At 39.5% G+C, this 19,383-nt stretch overlaps 1 protein-coding gene and 1 long non-coding RNA gene across 20 annotated transcripts in view; one reads left to right on the top strand and one right to left on the bottom strand.

Moving 5' to 3' along the window:
* Window positions 1-19,229, top strand: part of LOC120097343 (uncharacterized) — a 35,135-nt gene extending 15,906 nt beyond the window's left edge. The window contains exons 3-4 of the long non-coding RNA XR_005494592.2: window positions 10,389-10,422; window positions 16,538-19,229. This is a non-coding gene — a long non-coding RNA (uncharacterized LOC120097343). The remainder of the gene's footprint in view (window positions 1-10,388; window positions 10,423-16,537) is intronic.
* The window catches only part of Dlg2 (discs large MAGUK scaffold protein 2), a 2,051,694-nt gene that overhangs the window by 988,439 nt on the left and 1,043,872 nt on the right, over window positions 1-19,383 (bottom strand). The window lies entirely within an intron of this gene.

Here is a 19,383-nt window from a genome sequence, read left to right as displayed (position 1 = left end):
TGAGCAGGGGTGTATGACAGATTCAATTACGGGACACCCATGAAAGTGAAGGACTTCTTGAAGATGCTGCAAGAGAAAAAAAAAGGGGCAGAGGTCAATGACAGGCTGAGATTTAGGAGATTTAGGAGTAAGCCTCACAGGAGGAAATGGATTCCAAATATACAAACATGGAGAGGTAAAATGCATCTAATATTTTCCAGAATACAAGTATCATCTTCTAGAGAAAAGTGATTCATCCATGATATGGGCTGAAAGATGGAATTAGACTGAATTAAGGATACAGTTTAATGTCAGCATAAAAGATGTAGTTATCGAGACATACATTTTTGTGATAGGCCTTTTCATTTTACCAAGAAGAACTTGCTTCTTGTCTCTTCACTGGCATTTCAGTGGTCTTGCTCAGCCCTTAATTGGATGTATCACTAGACCCCTGCCCCCGCTGGGTTTTAGGAACTGTTCAGTAGATAAAGCAGAAAGATTGTAAGAGCCAGTGCAATGGGTGACTCCAAGGAAACACACCAGGACTGATGCTCCTTGTGCACAAGGCCTGCACAGGTTCAAGGCAGATTGAGTCCCTTTGCTGAGAAATGGAAGTAAAGAAGAAATCCCATCCCCAACCAGGAAGCAGTCTCTGACTGACAACCACTTGTACACGAAAATTTAGTTTTCTCCAATGTCATCTTACTGAGTGTATTAACCACAATTAAGGGTAGGCCCCATGCCCCACAGTAGATAGACTACACACAAAACTCATGGGTATTTTTGTAGACTTTTTTTCCGTTGTTTTATTTATTTATTTTAGGCATTTTTTTTCTTACTGACCTTTGACTTGTATAGTATGGTTTCTGGGAGAAAAAAATAGAAGCTGCCCTTGGTCCTGCCAAGGTTGGACCTCCAGTGCAGGGGAATGTCAGAGGGTGGTGGTGGTAAGGGGCGTTGATGGAGTGCACCTTTAGGGGGGAAGAGGGATAGGGAGGGAATAGGGGGCTTATGGACAGGAAACATTTGAAATGTAAATAAAGAGATATATCCAAAAAAAAAGCCAAAACCAAACAAACAAATAGAAGGCAACCTCAGATAGAAGCACAGGCAGTGCACACGGATGTAACTGTTAGGCCACTGCATTTAAAAAACAAGCTGCTCAAAGCAAAACGAAACTGGAAACGGTTTCATGAGGGACAGTACAACTGGAAGGACCATGGAAAGAGTTAAAGTTGCCTGCAAAGCAAGGAAATGCTCACTGGCAGAGTGCTGGTGAGGCAGTAAAATAGAGAGAGTCAGTTAGGAGCTTAGGGTCCTATTTGATCTGGGGTTACATGTAACCCTCTCCTACCTTTGTAATAATACAATTTAGCAACTTAGTTCCTTCACTTGTACATAGCTTTTTACCCAGAACTTCTCCAAACATCACACCCAGTAACCTCAAAACTCCTCAGACTTCAATCTGCATAGGCCTACACTGCACTACACCACTCACAACAACCAAATCCAGAAACCTGGCTTATAGAAATAGTTTCTCCTTTGATCTAAGCTCTCACTGTTTACCTTTCCAAGGATAATCATATTTTTTCTCTTCTATATTTAGCTGTGAATTTGTATATTGATTGTGATTTTGTCAGGCTGGCAGGGATAACAGGAAGTCTTCCCTCCGGATGCTTCCACTAGGTAAAGACAATTCTTTGACTTGGTTACAGGACAGAGTGTCAGGGCAAGGAAGTAGGAAGCAGAAATGAAGTTCATTAAAAGACATTTGAATGTAGAGTTGAAATCAGTGCATAAGAAGAGAAGTGTTTAGGGAAAGAATAAGACATACCCAAGTGTGAGTATGTGAATTTACTGAAATCTCTGACTCAGTGCATTTACAATAATCATAGTAGTACCTGGCTGTCCTATGAAGTTATTCTCAGAGGATCTGGAAGACATTAGACAGAGGGTAGCTCCTGACTTATGCTGGACAATATCACAATTAATATGGTAATACCCTATATTTTTGTGCAAATATACAAAAATCCTGTTTGTAAGGTTTCTAGAAAATAAGTAAAAAGGGAGTAAATTCAGAGTTGTAGCATAGATACCTATGCCTTAAGCATGGTTCAAGGCTATTTTAACATTCTATTTAGGAAACATCTCTATATCAAAGGAATATTATCTCTTTGTCAGCAACCTCCATAGCAAATGTTGTTAATTATTCTGAAATGCTTGCTTCTTGGCCAGTGAGAGGCTTCAGCCAGACTTTGAAGTGAAGAGTCTTTTGTTCTCCAATGTCCCCATAATTTTCTGTTTGTTCCCTGCCTTGTTTTGAGTGATATCCATTACTTTTTTTCTTTAACCATCTACTATTCCACTATTTAAAATGTGTTCTTAAATGTATCCCAGTGAGCACCCCATTCTCTGCTTTTAATGCCGGGAACAAAGTGACTTAAGGTGAAGAAGCCCAAGTGTATTAAATATTCATTATATATCATTGCATTCTTGTCTCACTTCAAACACATCAGGAGAAATAGATGCCTGATTGGCCTAGAACATCTTTTGTCACAATTATCCTTAATGGCTTCCCTCCTAAACTTCTGTTTATTTGCCAGCTCTCTCGCTGTCACTGCCATCTGCTCCTTACTTTTGTCTGAATCCTTGAAGGTGTTTGTGGTCTTCTCTTTTTTACACAAATGCAATATGCTTTCATCTCTTTTCAGTTCTGTTTGTATGACTTCCTTCATGTGTCCCCTCCTTCCCTTATCCCACTATCAAAAATTAAAGGGACATTGGTAGCCTGCAAGCTATGAGATTTTAATATGGCATGGAGAGTAATAGGATGGATTTCAAGCAATTTATTAAGAGCAATACAATAAAATTTGGGCATAAATTAACTTTAAAATAAATTAGGGAAGTTTAGGTTTGTGTTTTCAGTATAAGATGATAATTCAGTGTGTCTCTATGGGCAAGCTTTGCTGAGTAAGAGAAATGGAAGCAGTCCCAGCTATCCAGTTAAGGGTGATAAATTACCTGGTCACAATTCCTGACTTGTATAGAGACGAGTGTCAACTTTATTTTGGATTGTGTTTAAAAACAAGGTTTGACAAAGGGAAAAGGCTATCATTTCCCCAATTTTCTCTTAGGCTTTTTCACTCTGTCTGTGGGCCTACAATCGCCTATCTTAAATGATAGTTTTCTGATTGTGACTTTCATGTTGAAAGACCATAGCTTTCCACAATAGTAGTGAATTCACATTCATCACATTGCATGCCAGAATTTCCTCAACATACCCTCATTTTGTTGACCAAAGCATAGGGTCCTATTGTTTATATTAATCAGTTATCTTTCTAACCAAATAAAACTTCAGTAGCCTCTGTCAGTAGCTAAGTAAGTAAGTAGCTTATAAGCCAGCACAGTGCTTGTATTTCAATTATTTATTCTTTTTATATTAATGTGCATGGACTTCTCCATATGTCTAAATTCAACCTGACCTTTAATCCTCACCTCAGAATCTATTTTCTCCTTTCCTAACAATTCTTACAAATTCTGTTGTCTCCTTAAATTTAACATATTTTAGCCTCTGTGAGATTTACTTATTGGTTTATTTATTAGGTCTGAGAAGGGGAAAGTAGGGAAGAAAAGGGGAAAGAAAGAGGAAGACAAAAATAAAGAGAAGGAGAAAGAAGAGAAGCATATACATATAGAGGAGGAGAAAGAATGCCAAACACAGGAGAGAAAAAAAAACAGTAAGAAAGATAGCCAGAGAAAAAAAGACAGAAAGACACATACACACACACACACACACACACACACACACACACACACACACAGAGAGAGAGAGAGAGAGAGAGAGAGAGAGAGAGAGAGAGAGAGAGAGAGATTCAGAATTGTTTGAAATAATGCTGGTAGAATATTTTAAAGGACCAAGAAATAAGAAGGTAAGATTTTACAAAACTTCTGAGTAGCTATTAAGAACACAGATTTATAGAGAATGAACTCAAGTCATAGTTCAAGAATATGCTTCATCTGTGACACTGGACAAGTTCTATACCTTCCATTTTTTATCTATAAAATGGAAACAGTTTTTCACACTGTCATGGGGTTTAAATTTGCACTTGAAACAGCATTTGTCACATGGATTTGAGTAGAATAAATGAAAGACCCCTGTATACAGTTCACTGTAGTTATGCTTTTACAAGTTTCCTTAAATCAAAAGATTGTAGGTTGGAAGTACAAGAAATGCCAGAATGTACAGACATCTTCTAAATTCCATTCCTGTAAAATTATGCAAGGCTGGGCAGCTGGCATTTCTGATTGAGCAATCTCCTTAAGTGAAGCACTATGGTAAAGCCAATGCTGGTTTAACAACACTCTGGCATCTGTTTAGTAATAGCTCTTGATTCTCTGACAAATTAATTTCTCATCTGTGGAAAGAGGCAACTGATCTCATAACAACAGTAACAACAACAGCAGCAGCAGCAGCAGCAGCAGCAGCAACAACAACAAAATACAACAGAGAAGAACAATTGCTGTCAATAATGGTAGATTAAAAAGAACAAAATTCCTTTGTCTCTCCCAATACCTAATCCCTCCCCACCCCTTCCCCCATCCTGTTCCCTCCCTCTATCTGCTTTCTGTGACTATTTCATTCCCATTCTAAGTGAACTTCAAGCATCCTCACTTGGGCCCTGCTTCTTGTTTAGCCTCTCTGGGTCTGGGAGTGCAGCATAGGTATCCTGTATTCTATGGCTAATATCCACTTATAAGTGAATACATACCATGTATGTCCTTTTAGGTCTGGGTTACCTCACTCTGGATGATATTCTTAATTTTCATCCATTTTCCTGCAAAGTCCATGTCCTCTTTGTTTTTAATAGCTAAATACTATTCCACTGTGTAGATGCACCACATTTTCTTTATCCATTCTTCACTTGAGGGACATTGCAGTTTCTTGCTATTACAAATAAAGCTGCTATGAACATTGTTTAGAAAGTGTCTCTATGGTACAGTAGGGAGCATCTTTTGGATATCTGCCCAAGAGTGGTATAGCTAGGTCTTGAGATAGAACTATTCCAAGTTTTCTGAGAAATTTACAATTGATTTCCACAGTGACTGTACAAGTTTGCACTCTCACCAGCAATGGAGATAGCCAGAAGGTCATAAGAATAAATGGAAAACTCCAATTAGCAGGAGGTAGGGGGTGCCAGCCATCTTGAGGATGTGCCAAAGACCCCAAGAATCAATGGCAGTGACCTTATTGAGGCTCACCATATGGGGGATATGGAGCCTGAAGAGGCCAGCTCCTGTAGCCAGGCAAGAACCCCAGTGGAGCAATAGGGACACCAACCCACCCACAAAACTTTTGACCCAAAATTTGTCCTGCCTACAAGAAATGCAGGGACAGAGGATAGAGCAGAGACTGAGAAAATGGCTTACCAATAACTGGCCCAACTTGAGACCCCCCCCATGAAGAAGCACCAATCCCTGACATGATTGATGGCACTCTGTTATGCTTGCAGATAGGAGTCTGGCATGGCTGCCCTCTGAGAAGCTCTACCTAGTAGCTGACTCAGGCAGATGCAGAGATTCACAGTCAAACAGTGGATGGAGTTTGAGGACTTTGATGGCCATGAAGGTGATAGGACCTCCATACGACCTACAAAGTCTAACTTGGCCCCTTAGAGGCTCTGAGAGGCTGAACCACCAACTGACGAGCATAAACGGGTTGGACTTAGCTTCCCCGACCCGTGCACATATGTAGCTCTGTCAGTCCCCAAATAACTGGGGGACTAAAGCTGTTGCCTGTCTGTGGAATCCATTTCCCTAAGTTGGCTGTCTTGTCTGGACTCAGTGGGGGAAGAAGCACCTGTCTCTGTAGAGACTTGATATGTCAGGGTGGGGGCATACCAGGAGGATGCCTACTCTCTCAGAGGAGAAGAGGAGGGCAGATGGGGGAGAAACTGTGAGAGAGGGCACCACCGGGAGGAGGGATGGAGATTGGGATATAAAGTGAGTAAAGAAATTTAGAAAAGAAGAAGGAACAGAACTCTCAGAAACTAATAGATTTAAAAAGCAAATATTTGTCTTTTGGGAAAAGCAGAGAGAACTGCTAAGAAAGGACTAGATACATATACACATACATACCAAACCCCAACAGACCCATATAGGGTCTTTCTTCTTTGGTAACTCTTACTCTTAGTATTTGGGATAGTAAGGAAAATGTCAGCAAACACAGTTTATTCTACCTCGAGTTGGAATGATGGAGCTAATACATATGTGAATGCCTTTAACCACAGCCAGTTCTCACCCGTTTCCTAGATCCTTTCACTATCTTCCTTTCCCATGTTGTAAAACTGAAACTGGACTATCAAGAAAGCTGAAGCCTGAGGAACTAGGGTGTGCAACTGAGGAGTACTTTAGTCTGTGCTAATCAACTAATGTCTGTTCTCCTTGAACCATCTCAGTGGTAACATCGGATAGTGGTATCATTTATTCTTTGACCTTCTCCCACTAAGGGATTCTATATCCATAATGAATGATAAGCATTTTGTCCAGGCCTTTAGAAATTACCATTATCTTTCTATCAGAAATTCCCATTATGGCTTTCCTATAAAATCTAACATACTAAACATATCATGCAGATTACAACTTGGTTTATTTAGTTTGGTGTCAATCATATGTATGTGTGTATGTATGTATGTATGTATGTATGTATGTATGTATGTATGTATAAAGGTTGGGCTGATCATTGGTAAACCAGGGCTGTGACTGCCAGAATATGCAAACAGTCCAAAATTTAAGACACAATCTATTTGGGTAACTGAAGCATGAATCTTAGAGGCTAGTCTTGTTAAAATAGCAAAAACCCATCTCTGACAAAACCTAGGCAAGCCAACCCAACCAAGCACCCTTGGGTCATGGAAGATCTTAGTATCTTCTTACTTCCTTTGCCTCACCTGTATAATAGAAATCCTGATAATGCTTTCCTCATCTCCATTTGTTGATCTCTTTACTCACTTTATTCTTTCATATTTCTTCTCCTGCAAGAATAAAACACATACAGAGAGAGAGAGAGAGAGAGAGAGAGAGAGAGAGAGAGAGAGAGAGAGAGAAATCACAAATGCAGAGAGAGAGACAGAGACAATTGTGGAAATAGTGAAGAAAGAAATACCAGCCAGCCTGAAATGCTACTTAGCTCCTCTACAGGATGGAAGCTTGGTCCTGGACAATGGATGGGATGACCATATGATCATGCCTTGCCACTGAAACAACATAACTTTATCATTTGACTTTCAGTTGAGTTCCATTATCCCTAAAACTTAAACAGAACTTTTATTACTTTAACTTTCACACTGTCAATCAACCATGATTTTCACTCAGCTCTCTTTCCATTGTGTTGTGGCCTGATCCTTTTATAAATACCTTTCTCAAGGTTTACATTAACACATCTTTATCTCTTATGAAATGAGAGTCTGACACATTTGCCTTCTATTGCAAAGAAGCTTGTTTAAAAGAATGGCATTCTGGAGACTTTCCATTGTTTTAAATATAAGGTAAAATTATGATATAATTGGGTTTATAAAATAACATGTTGATTTATTGATCATATACAGGATATATAAATGCAAGTGTTTTCAGGTTGGAATATGTAACAATTCAGAAAGGAGGTACCAACTGTTCTACTATAAATTAAAAGATCTCTTATTTTAGCACATACATTATATGTGCTAAATCATTTTCTTGCCAAGCTAACTGCATATCATCAGTGTTGATCTGATTCCATTTCTAAAACTTAAGCTATGATCAGTATATCTGGAATCACTAAGATATGTGTCTAGCCAAACAGACCACTGTCAGCTGATAGGGTGACGCAACTTCAGTCTAAGCAAAAGGTCTTCAGTTTTTATGCAAAAAGAGAGGGTTTCTGAAGATCCAGTGCTATGGGTTCAGGCTGTTTAAAATGTTGTGGGTTTTGTGGTAGATGAACATGAGTTTCAATGAATGAATTCTCCACTTGGAACCACTGTAGCTCCCTTATTATCAGAGGAAAATAATAGTATAGAATTTAGCAATATAATGGGAGCAATAAAAGAATGGATATCAAATGCTGAGGGAAACACCTATTACATTTAATAAATGTTGGAACAGTTTTGGTCATCTCCATCCTCATCTTTAGTAACACCATCTTCATCAGTAGCACTTAATTTTCAGTGCCGCAGACTCCCATAGTTACTTTCCTCCTAACTGAGACTCAGATTACTTTGGATCATGAGTCCAGATAATTTTGTTTATTGTGGTAAAAGGTCTATGTTTACATGGCTAGATCTTCCAACATTATGGCCAACCAGGAAGCAGAGAACACACCACAGTCAGGTGAGGGTGTAACATTCAAGAACCTAGCTCAATGACTGTTTTCTCTTAGGAAAAACCGCAAGGTTCAAGAGTACCACAACCTCCTAAAGCAATATGCCCAGCTGAGGACCAAGCACTCAATCTATGAGGCTGGAGAGATACTGCCTCTCAAACCACCACAGTCATCGTCTCCACTGCCATCTTCAGCTTTACTTAGAATTAGATTATTAGATCACCTTCAATGGAACATCTGAATTTTTCATTTAAGTTTCAAAGTATAGTTGTAACTCATCAGACTAAAGGAATGTATTTTAAATTCTTAGCGGGCACCAATTTCCTTAATGAATTCCCATAGAGTTTTACAATGAATCTACTGGTGGGCTCTTTGGTCTTGACAAAGGAGGACCTTTGCTGTGATTTAAGATGCAACTGACACTTGATAAGGGAAGGAAGAATGGAGAGGCACAGTGGCTAAGATAAATGACATAAGGGGCCTGGCTTCCAGTCACATTCTCTTTCCTACCAAGAATTTCCATCAGCTCCAGGATGTGGTGTGATGTGACCTAATAAAGCCTGATTCAAACTAACCAGAAGATGAGGACTGACTCATTGGGGACCTCTGTGTCAGAGACTCGAGTTCTCTTTACTATGTGCTTAGATGTAATCTGCTATTGTCACCCAGTTTTTTTAAAAGTTTTATTAAGCAGAATAAAAGCAATAATCAGCCCCTAATTATTTGAATATAAGTAATGATGGATATGGGAATTGGTTTGTTTGGCAACCTTTTCCTTACCCACCCATCAGTGGTGCTTTTGACCACCTTGTCATCCTCTTTAGCTAGCCCTGTATAAAGTTTGAATTATAACAATTGTTCTTGTACTGGGGATGCTCTTATGCAGCCCACGTATGTAGCATGAAATAATAAAAAAGGCACTCATGCTACCACCAGCTGGGCACCAGCAAGCAGGCCAGCCTGGCCTGTTCTCATCCCGGCAGGCAGACTCTCTGACCCTGAGCTCTGAAGTCTCTCCACCTGGTTCACTAAGTTTCCATGGCAGGTCGCTGCCACACCAGCCCCAAGCTTCCAAATTCCAGTGGCTGGCTGGGGTGCCCCGCCATTGTACCTTTCTCTGGAACTCAGTTGAGTCTCAGTGTGAAGGAAAACACCACACAATCTTGGTTTAGAATCAATTGGTGTAGGGGAATGTCGAGGAGGGGGGGATAGATGGGGGAGGGGAACACCCTTATAGAAAGAGATGCGGGAAGGGTTAGGGGGCTGATGGACAGGAAACCCGGAAAGGGACCAGCATTTGAAATGTAAATAAAAAATACCAATTAAAAAATGGAAAAAAAAAGAATCAATCGGTGGGCATAGCAACTATCAACCTAACTTTGTAAGGTAATTTAAATATAACTCCTCTGGTGGTAAATCCTGGTGGATCTGACATCTAAACCGTGAGCCTCCTATTAGCTACACCAAGCTCCCTCCACCGCCCCCCTTCCAGTCCAAAAGCAAGTCACCTTTTTCTGTCTCTTTTCTTACCTTCTTACCCTCTTCGACCTAGAAGTCCTAGTGATTGATTCCTAGAAATCTTTATTCATTGGGGAAGGTTCACGGGGAAGTCACCTGAGTACGTGATTCACTCCTCATCCCAGGCAGCCCCCCCCCCCTTGGGGAAGCAGAATTAGCATCAAAATACAAACAGCACTAGGACTATCCCCAACACACCTCCATCAGTTTGGTGACTGCTGGGGCAGGTGGAATAAAGGAATAGAGTCCCCTAGAGATGCTTTCCTCCTGATAAACAGGAAGTGTATATCGAGTCGCTTACATTGGAGTACCAGCCCTATTGCTCACATACTTCAGAGATGCCTTAGACAGCAGGACTCTATACATATGTATGCCTAATTAGAAACGATGCATCTTTCACATTTAAACTGAGAAGACTAATATCTATTTTGATGATTTCTTGTTCTTAGGAAAAGAGTAATGATTTAACACTTCATATTCAAAAAAGTGGAAGTTAAGACTAATCACGACTCATCTCTCCCCTTTCCTTTATCAGAAATGTACAGTCTAAAAGGATCAATTTCACGGAGGTGAGTATTTTTGCCTTGAAGAAAATTAACAAAATTCCAAGTCATGTTACAGTCTAAAGCAATCAGACCCACAAGGACATTCTAAGGGGGAGGGGTGCTGCTGGTCTAAAGCAGACAGAGTAGGCTTTAAGATCACTGTGGCATGAACAACAATGCCAAGCAACCAGAGCTTCCAGGGACTAAGCCACTACCCAAAGACTATACATGGACTGACCCTGGGCTCCAACTGCATAGGTAGCAATGAATGGCCTAGCAAGAGCACCAGTGGAAGGGGAAGCCCTTGGTCCTGCCAAGACTGAACTCCCAGTGAAAGTGATTGTTGTGGGGAGGGCGGTAATGAGGGAGGATGGGGAGGGGAACACCCATGGAGAGGGGAGGGGGAGAGGCTAGGGGGATGTTGGCCTGGAAACCAGGAAAGGGAATAACAATCGAAATGTAAATAAGAAATACTCAAGTTAATAAAGATGAAAGAAAAAAAAAAGATCACCGTGGCATGGAAACGGCAGAGGAAACTTCTGTATCAAAAACTGTTCCCTTCTTAGAAATATAAACCAAAACCAAAGTGATATAATAGCTCACTTAAATCAGAATGGCTATTAGCCAAGACAAGAACAGTGTGTGCTTAAGAGAAAGCAGAAGGAAAGGAGCCCTTGAACCCGTTGATGTGAATGCAAAATAGTCCTCCATTACACAAAGCAGTAGAAAAAATGACACTAATCGGGCCTGGAGAAATTGCTCAACAGCTTAGAACCCATGCCTGCTGAAGAGGACACGGGTTCAGTTACAGCACCTACACTGTGGTACACATCCCTTTCTGACTGCCCTGGGCACACCTGAGGTATACATACACACACAGAGACAAAACATTTATTCACACTATGCAAAGTAACTAAGTTTGAAAAAGTGGTCTCTACCCATCAGCTGGTGAATGGATAAAGAACATGGGGACATACAATGGAATGCTCTTTGTTGAGAAAAAGAATGAAATCCTACAGGTAACAAAAACTGACATAGAACTGGAGAGTGACAACGTTAAGTGAAGCAGTAGGACACGGGAAGACAAGCACGACATTATCAACACGCAAAGGCTGATGCCACAGAAGTGGAGAGTGGATTGGCAGCTATTAGAGGGCACAGGGTTTGGGTGCTGGGTGAAGTGGTGGTGGTCCCTGAAATTAGTCTTCCTGTGCCAATTCCACACATTTTCTGTCCTTTTACATTTTAAAGCTCTTCATTGGCCTGACACTACTATGAGAAAGAAAAATTTCTCAATTCTTTACCATGTTCCATTTGTTTCTTTATCTATGACTCTCTTCTATATCCTTGCCATTGAAACATATAGTCAAATATGCCACACATCCACATACACCCACACATGAACACTAAAAATAATACACAGCTGTGGTGTGCATGTGTAATACAGCAATTAAAGATGAAGAGGTCATGAAGGAGTGCCATCTAGGGGAGTGCTTGGAAGGAAGAAAGTGAAAGAAAAAAAATCATGTAACTATATAATAATGTCAGAAAATTGTCACGGTTTCTTCAATCCTTTCCTGAAAATTTCCCCAACAATTTTCAGTTGAAGAACTATCATACTATAGAAGGGGTCATGTTACCATCCCAGAGACACCTCCTGTAGTTTAATTTCCTACTACTGTGCCTTTGGTTAGTTTTGTTGTTTCTGTAATACAACCATCATAGCTGAAGACTGTGAGGTCTTGGTTTCCCTGTGCATGTTTTGGGAAGTTTGCTACCTTATTCCTTTTAAGTGTTATTTAAAGCATCACCTTTGAGTTATAGAAACTCGATGCCCATGCTAACATATATGTAACACACTACCAAGAGCCTAAGTCTAGAACATCATTTCAATAGTTCTACTGCATTGCCCTACACACTTTCAAACCCATGTGCAATTACATAATAATGCCTTGACTCATTTAAAAAACCACATAATATTCATTTTGTGCCCATGACATTATCAATGGCATATTTGCTACCGCCTGCTTGATCTATGTTTATGATATAAATAATAATAAAAATAATGACAGCTTAGCTATCTATCGCTTATTTGAGAATTCCTTTTGCCTGTGCACTTTTTATATGTAGTTGTGCATTCCTCTGTTAGAATTAAGCACACAATAGTGATAGTTAGATACAAAGGACTGCTTAATTTTGAAGCCTCTCTAGTTTCCTTCAAGAAACTCAGCCATGCTCTTGTGAGCAGATGTGTATTAGTGATCCACATGTTTGAAGGATAAAGGGAAGTAAACGGGTACAACATTGGAATAATAAGGAAAAGTCGATGTTGATGCACTGAAGTGTAGAATTGATGTTTTTCAATGTCTTCTAGTTTATGGCAGGTTATGAGTCAAGAAAAGGTTGAGTGTACAGGTGGGTTTGATAAGACTATGAGGTAGAGGGCAGACATGTCATTATAGCCTCCTTTTCCAGTATGTTCAGGCATCTAAATTAAACTCTGCTGAGCTGAGTAGGTCTGTGTGGGTAGAAATAAGGTTCAGACTGCGTAAGGAATGGCTTCACTGATATTTTCCCGCTTAATTAATGAGGTCTCTGAGATCAAATATCCCAACCTCAAAAGGTTCCTGTTCCTTTTCAGTTTCTTGAACTCTTTTTTGGTTGTGTGTGTGTGTGTGTGTGTGTGTGTGTGTGTGTGTGTGTGTGTGTGTGTATGTGTGTGTGTACTATGTAGTATCTGGTTTAAAGGAGGTTCAGAAATTACTGAGGAATAATGATGGCTGCATTATTAGATAAATATGTGTTGTTGTGAAACTTACAGTAAGTTCTTCTTATTTCTATAGCGCTCAAAAGACCTAAGGCAGTTATTAAGATCCCAACCCTCACAGTCGCTTGTTGCTGTTTAACTCATGTTAAACAAGATCAGTGTCATTAAGTTAACAAGACTTAACGAGACAGCTATCATAACGAGCAGAACTTTGAACTATGCACTCATCCTGCTATACAGTCAATGGGATGCTTCATTGCCTGGGTCCTGAAGGTGCAACTCACAGGGATGGTTTATAAACGCGTTGTAGGGTAAGGGGGGAGTAAGAATGTTATTGCTGAAAAAACATCCGATGCCATTCCAGGATAAAATTTTATATTGCTAAAAATTATCTTTTTTAAATTTTGGCATGCTATGTTTCCTAAAACTGTTATTTAATTCTCTATCTTTGTTCTCACATGACTCGGAAGTCCCCATGAGAACTGTGACATGACAATAAATCTTATACTATATCATTGATGTCCAGTGTACCGAGATATGAGAAGAACTGACAATTTTGGAATAAATAATTGTTTATAGACTTAATAGAACACGAACTAACCCAGAGCCAGGAAATTACAGTGAAAATAAGAAATAGTCATGAGTTTATGTGTAGATCTTTCTTTATTCATCCTTGTTTGTTTGTTTGAAGTTAGGCTGCTACTTCACCTCTTGCACCTACCGAGTCTACTACAAAATCAGACTGCTAATGGTGTTTAACACATTCATGTACATTACATAACAGACCTGTGTTATTGGCAAAGGGTTTGCATGCAGTATGTGTCCAATTGATGTTAGCATTCTTTCCTGTATTTTCCTTCAGGAGAGATACAAGCAAATTGCTGTGAGAATTCAAAGGAGCTGCTATTTTTCCCAAAACAATATATGAAGTGTTCAGCCATTATATGGCTTGTCAAGTTCACATAGCTAATAACCAATGAGCTAGGGGTGATTTTTTAGCTTCCCCAAGTACTAGATGATTGCCATTACAACTATGTCCCATGGCCTCTGTATTCCCAGGTTTGGAGTTTGGAGCATGCTAGGTCTGAGTTTCTGTCTCACTATTCAATAAAGAAGTGCCATCCATTTTTTTTTCTATCAGCAATACAAACTGAGGACTTAGAGATTCGGAAGGCTATTAGACTATCCCAGGAGGTGAGTGCTACCTCCAAAGAGGACCCTTGAGGAAGGGTCTGAAATTTTAATTCAAGTAAAATTATAAGCTCATTTGCCCTCAGCATGGCTCACATATTTCTAATTAGAATTCTCATGACATGAGTTTAGGAGCCATGAAATTCATATAGAACATAATTATTATTTTGCATAATGAAATATGTCAACCTCCATGAAAATTAAAGTAACTAATCATGTCTTATAAGTGACATTGAAATGATATCATACCACCACTGAGTGTTAGTTCTGTGCTGGCCCATTACAGATCCACGTTAGCTTGATCTGACAGTAGACAACCAGTTAGGTTTCAAGGAAGGAGACATTAAAAGGTATTCGTGCACTGAGCTGCAGTTTTTAAACTGGCATTCAAAATGCACAATACACCAGAGGACCGAGCACAGTACTCAAGGCAAGAAACTAAGTGAGCACAAACCACACATGAAGACAGTAATTTTCTGCATGACAGCTCCCCACAGATTGTTTTCAGAGGTAGATCTGCTCAGTGAAGAAGAAGCCAGGATACTTTCAGCCTCCCCAACATCTAGTGTTTCTACTGGCACTAGACCTAAAACATAATCACTGCATTAGTAATGGAACACCTTTGCATGGTACTTACCACATCCTATGTTTTGAGTAGAAAATAGCTCAGGAATGTATGTATACAATGCACATAATAAGATGGGAACCTAAAGAAGCTATGTATTAGTTATTCTTTAATGCAGTCAACGTACTGCCAACAGAGCGAGCTCTGGTAGCTGTTTGACTTCAGTGTAAAAACAAAAACAAAATCAGTCTCTGTGCTAGTGAGATCCCCTTGTGATCTAGACCACTACCACCAACACTACCACACTCTTAAAGCTCTGGTGCCATCATGATCTCTAATCACCTAAACGATTTGATAAAGGTACCAATCTAAAGCAAAACACAGCACTGGTCATAAATAACAGGTTTTGCTGACACCAAAGCAAAGATCTCTTGTGCCAAAAGAAAGCCCCACTTAAAAATGTCATTCGTGAAATTCTGAGGTTACTAAAGCAAACAGAGAAACACTAATGCCCGACATACCTAAAGAGCTTTAGGAGTTTGCAAAACACATTTCACATTATATTAGTTTTATACTTTTTCAAAGCATCATTGGACTTTTAATACAAATTTAACACACATTCAAAGAAAGACAAAGGGACAAAAAGGACATTTTTTTCTTATTCCTGACACATGCCAAATATCTTTTTTTTAATCTTATGGTTTTGCAGTTTAGACGATGATGAATTAAGTGACAGAGAAATGAGATGGCGGATCTGGGATTGAATGCAGATGTGTGAGCACCAGATGCAGGGGGTTTCAAATATGCCATGGGAGAGCCGAGAAGGGCCCCAGAATACTAAGCATCCCAGCCATACCGATAATTTATACTCCTGTGATCTTCTCCACACAGACACATATTTCTTTCCTGTTTATTTCTTAGTTGTTTGTTTAAGTGCTTAGTTCTCTTTTGTAAGGATTTTAACATTTTCCAAATACAACGAAGTACTTCGCAGCTTGAAGTAATGAACCTCGCATCTGATGCTGATCTTAATTCACTCTGTGACAGGAGAGAAGTAGCTGAAGTTCTTTGGACCTTACTTTCCTCCTCTATAAGATGTAGTAATGCCTGCCTCATGAGACTATAGGGCAATAAAGCCTGCTTCATAAGATTGTGCGAAGAATCAAATGAAGTCTTTAATATCTCAGATGATATCAGATAATGACAGGTCAGATGGAATAGATTCGATGAGCAGCAAGAGCATAGTAAAACACGAAGACAAATTTGAGCAGAGCATAGACATACCAGGCTGGTCAGCATCCTAAACCTCAGTAGTGCTTATTCTGAAGAGAGGAGAAAGCATGAGCTTGGGATGGAGATTGCAAGTGAGAGGCTCTGTCAGCACAGCCCAAGACCCACAGTCCTGCCTCCTACACAGCTCGTGACACTGAACTAAAAGGCACTTGCCCCCTTATGAGATGAAAATGCTTTGCTAGCTCTAGAATAGAGCAAAGATGACCAGGTTTGTTTAAGCATTTTAGCTCAGCACTAAACAGAACCATTTGCCAAGTTAACAAAAACCAAGTAGATACTCTTTTTTTTTTTCCAAATAACATTCTCTCTTCCTTTCTCTTTAGTTTTTCTGGATGTTCTTCTCTCCGACATGAACACATGTCCATGAGTCTGAGTTTACAAGTGCACAGAGAGTGACTTACATTAAGCCTGACTGTTTTAATACCCTTCATATCTGCAAAGGGGAAAATGGAATAAACACAAGAGTCCTATTAGTTCAATTCAAATTCAGCGTCTGGTCCCCAAAAGCTATTGATCACAGGCAAGTTTTTAGGTCATTTATTTGTCTGTTCATTCACTTGAAAATCACTACCGATGATGCATCTGGCGAGTGTGGCCATGTTTTCTGTAGGATACGGAGATGAATACAGACAATGTCCTTGGCCTAAAGGAGTCTGACATCGTACACAGATAAAAATAATAAAAAATCAGATTGTGATAAAAGATATAAAGTAGATATGATCATGGGGTGCAGTGATTTAGAGGGTGGTTATAAAAACATATCGCAGGGAGAACATTCTGCTGGCAGCTCATTTCCTTCCAGATTAGCTAGCTGGAAGGAATAACTGACAGCTCCCACCCAGGCGCACAGTGGTTTCTATTCACTCAGACCACGATGCCTCAACCACGGCTATCAGATTTTAAAAAGCACAAAAAATTAAAAATTAAAGAGAAGGGAAAGAAATGGATTGGTTTAAATTAAAGAGGGAAACAGAATTGGAAGGTAGAAAACCGAAAAGCTTGACAGTTAATTCAAACATGGCACAAACAGGTAAGTGCTTGGTGTCCTGACAGAGTGACCGGCTGAGGCCTTGACAAATCATTCTGGCTTCTGTGCTTTTACTCAGTCTGGCCAGGAAGGTGACTTAACTTCTGGTCACCTGAACTCTCCCATCCAGGGTCTGGTGCCTGCATTTACAGCTCTAAAGCATGGAGTAAATAAAAAAGCAAAGTAGGTTTTGACTGGCGACAAGGAGGTCAAAGTTACATGAAAGTCTGAATTCTCTTGCACTTCAGTAAGATTCAAGGTCCAGGTTTCTAATGGGGCCAGAAGAGCAGGTTCACGGTTGACAAACTCACATTGAGGTGACTCACTCTGCCCACATTTTCTAGATAGAAGGAAAGCCTCCCTATGACTAATCAAGGTGTTTTCCTTGTCCAAGACGATATTTTCAGCAATCTATGCCTATATTATAGACGACACTACAAAAAGCTCACATCTATACAATAAGTTGATTCACAGTTGATTTTGCTAATTTAACTTCACATAATGAATTTTGAAAGTGCATTTACCCATAACTTGAACATAATTTTCTTAAATGTTCAGCCCTTAATAGAGTCCCCATAGAGGACAAAAATATTAAACCGTATCAATAATGCTCACAAATCTTACATATCTTACCACTTAGTCATTCCAGTACAAAACCAATCATTTCATAGCTTAAAATCCAATTCTACATATTTATCCATGAAAACACTCCAGCAAATAAAAACACATCTATTTTCTCTATAGATTCATGTTTACACGAAAACGGTGGGATGCTTGGAATTAGAGAATCTGCACATAAAACAGGCTGTGAACTAATTATTAAAACTAAGTGATAGCAAAAGAAACCTCGGCGTATGACTCTTTACTCTGCCTATAGGGAGGAATTTATGTTGCCACCTGTACAAGTAAACTACAAAGACTTTATTGAGGTAACTAAAATTTTCTGAGAAACACTTAAATATATGTACACTTTCCAATATAACTTAAATATAATGTGTTTTATCACTTATAGTCATGAAATTTGAAACTATGTTCTCAAAATCATGTTGCTCCGTGGAGTTGGATAACAGATGTGGGAGCCATGAAATAAGTGCCCAGAGAATAAGTTTTCTAGACACACATTAATAAAAATGTATTATGAGTTTAAGGCATTTCTAGCTATGCTGACCTGTGTGCTATAGAATGCATTAGTTACTTTCTCAGTGCTGTGATAAAACATCTTGACAAAACCAACTTAGCGGAGAAGAGAGGATATTGTCTTAGGAGAAACTGCCCATTAAGGCCTGGAAGATATGACAGAAGGCAAGGAAGTTTTGGTGGCAAAAGCCAGCACCTGGAAGGTCACGTTGTGTTTGCACTCAAGAAGCACAGTGTGTGAACAGGAAGTACAGCCAGCATCTCAAGCTTCGAGGCCTTCTTCCTGTGAACTGCTTCCTCCAGTGAGTCTCCGTCTCCTAAAGGATCCACCGACTTCCAGCAAGCGCCTGAGCTGGGGACTGAGTGCTCCAAACAGTAAGCATCCCTTGATTGTATGGTAGCCTTGGTTCTGAATACACTGCATGTTCACTCCTCACTGAGCTTGCCAGGGCCACACCGTGCACTCCTGGAGACAGTGTCTTTAACCTGAGACCACTTTATGGTTATGAGTCACAGTGTCTGACACACTATGCAGTTTGTTTCACTCATAGAAACACAATAGTTTAATAACAGAAAAAGACTTTTAGTAGAGACTTCCCACCACCGTTCCACTGCCTGTATTTTATTAATATAGCCTTTGATTATGTTTCGCTATAAAGTTTGTTTTTAAATTTTCATACTTGAGTTGCATAAACAATGATTAAATTTGTCTTGAGACTAGGACAGAATTTCTAGCACCTTCTAAAAGGGCCCTAAATAACCTTGGGCCATTTTGTCCTCTGTGTTTATGTAAAATGGACATTCTCGGCTCTGTTATAAAATCAGAATTTTGGCTTAACATTTAAAACCATTGATGAGGCTATATGTCTGAAAACATTTAATAAATTACATTTAACACTTTATATGAAAATAAGCATATCTACGTTTTTAGGATGTGATTTCCTTTTCATCTTTAATTCAATGTAAAATAATATGTATCAATGATTTATTTAAAATTAAATTGCA

Source organism: Rattus norvegicus, chromosome 1, assembly GCF_036323735.1.
Source record: "Rattus norvegicus strain BN/NHsdMcwi chromosome 1, GRCr8, whole genome shotgun sequence".
NCBI lineage: Eukaryota > Metazoa > Chordata > Mammalia > Rodentia > Muridae > Rattus > Rattus norvegicus.
Note: the sequence above shows the minus strand (reverse complement) of the source record. Positions and strands in the feature narration are given on the sequence as shown.